Genomic DNA, 2,638 nt, shown 5'->3' with positions numbered 1-2,638 from the left:
AACAAAGTTCAGTCAGGTCATCTGGACAGTTTCAAAATTTTTCTTTTGGTTTAAACGCTTCGTCCTTCATCCAAAGGACTTTGTCAGTCCGAGGAGCCACAACAAACTCAGTCCCACAAGTAGTGCATTCAAATAGTGGGCAACCAGTTTGCTGGTAATAAAAAGGTTTCTGGAGCCCGCCCTCTCCCCCGTTGACTCCTTTAATGTTAATTTTTTACTTACCCTTTATTTATGCAGGTAGTCTCATTGAGTCATGAGAACTCATTTTCACGAGAGATGATGGGGGTTAAGGGCCTTGCTCAAGGGCTCAGAGTGGAGCAAATGAGGGTGGAGGCAGATGTGTGTGTTTCAACTTCTCCACCCACATTTTAATGTTGTCAGTCCGGAGAGTTGAACCTGTGACATTCCGACCTCTGCGCCACCACTCCCCATCATCCAGCTTTGATGTTTTGAACCACTTTGACTATGGCTGCCTCAGAGGAGTCATCGGGGGAGAGTGCGGACCCCAGGAAACATCTTATCACCATCAAACTGGTTGGTCCACTATATGAGTGTGCTGCTTGTGGGACTCAGTCTATTGTGGCTCCTCGGACTGATGAAGTCCTTTGGATTAAGGACACGACGTCTCAAAAAAAAAAAAAAAAAAATTGTCCAGATGACCTAACTGAAGTTTTTTAGATTTTTTACCTGGATAATTGAGCATGAACTTTGACGTTTTGAACTATTAGGTCATGTTTTATTGTTAATGTATGACAGAAATTTCCATTTGATTACAGTTTTAAATAAAATCTGCTCTCCTTTAAGGAATGCACATCATCTGATGTTTTCGTTGCCACAGCTTAAAACAAAATCTTCACAGAAACTGTTTGAGCTGAAAGAACGAGTCTCTGATGTTACCTTTCTAAATTTAAGCTCAACACCTGTAAAAATGACTAACATATAGGCATTTTTGAGCGTTTGCTAGGGAATTACCTGTGACGTCCATCTTTATTGAGGTTGACTCCAAAATGTTCCAATGCATGCTCAATGGCTCAGGTTGAGTCAGATTCCCTGGACGGGTTCTTCAGGGAAGAACAAAACTGATTTATTTAAGTTAATCTTTATCAATCACCTATAAGATAAAGGAGAAGTTTGCTGTTTTCTAAATGAGGGTCAGCCTATATACTTACAGGTTGGTGTGGAGGTGCAGAAGGAACCTGAAAGTTCGATGACACACAGAGCCCCTCGCTGATGAGATGTTGAATGACAGATGCGGGCCCTTAGGAAGCCGCCTGTCAGTCAAACATGTCGTAAACATGACATCATTAGGAACATGTTGTCACCTTGTGCACCATGTCATGTTTGGAATAATATATTCCATGTAAACAAAATATTTGCGTATCGGCTGACATGTTTTGTCCGATCATTGTTCATAATTGTGTTTAATGATTTTCTAAATGCACAAGGATGTCAGACTAACCATCTCGTCATTTTTTTTTCTTCCTTTTGCCATGAATCTCTTTCGCATATTCATGACATGTGGCGTCAGCTCTTGCACACTTTCAGGCAAAACGTCTCACTCCTCAGCGTTACATTGGCAACGCACACAAGCTTGGCTATCAGCCATCCACAATAGCATAATTATGGAGTATTAAACCGTCACAATGACATATCAGAGGAAATATGCAAAATGCCAGCAGAGTTTTCTTGCTTTACACTTGCGTCTTGTCAAAATGGCTTGAAAAATTGAGGTTTCTCTGCGTCTGGATCTTAATTACGATTGGTATTTGCGAGAGCCATCAAGCGTTGCGTTTGAAGGTGACTCTGGGAGGCGTCACATCCGACTGCGGACACGGCGAAACAAAGCTTTCAGACAAGCTGTCTCCTCTCACCAAGCCTTTTAAATCATCATCACTTTAGCTGGCCGTATGATAGTTCACATGATATATCACCTGTTAGAGCGGCAGCATGAACGCGGCCAGAGGAAAGTGACAATAAGTCTGGCAGCGAGACTTCGCTCGTTTCAGCAGCCACAGTTGTCGGATGCTTCTGTTTCCTGTTATGAAGCCGACGCTGTCATTCTGTTGAGTCAAGCAACACTTAAACTCCCAGATTGATTTGAGGAGTTTTCTTTTTTTTTTTTTTTTTTTTTTTGGATTTGTTTGTGTGAGTTGAATGTTTCATGGTTTCGATCATCTCGAAGAAGCTTGTTAGACTGGAGCCTCAGACAGTGGTGTGTTGTTCTGTTAATGCTCAGCTGTCTTTGCAGTCGCGGAGTAAACTCACCATTAGTCACAGTTTGGCTAAAGGGAGGTTTTGCTGGGGGTTTTGTGTTAGCCTCCCTGAGCTGTTGTTTTGATCAGGATGACTCTGGATTCATAAGGTTCCTTGTTGATGCAGTGCCAGTGCTGGACAGGCTGGTTTCATAAGCAAATTGGCTTTTTTTCCCCCATCGCGGAGCGAAGAGGGGAATTGGAAATACACTCTGTTCATCTTGTGACATGAATAACTTAAAAACATAAGCAACTTCCATTTTGGTGTGTGTCTGCATTTAGAAGAAAGGTCCCTATCAAAAATTGCATCGCCATGTCAAAATCCAAGATGGCTTCTGCCATATATATATATATATATATATATATATATATATATATATATATAT

This window comes from Nematolebias whitei, chromosome 6 (genome assembly GCF_014905685.2).
Source record: "Nematolebias whitei isolate Nwh7 chromosome 6, NemWhi1, whole genome shotgun sequence".
Taxonomy (NCBI): Eukaryota; Metazoa; Chordata; class Actinopteri; order Cyprinodontiformes; family Rivulidae; genus Nematolebias; species Nematolebias whitei.
Note: the sequence above shows the minus strand (reverse complement) of the source record.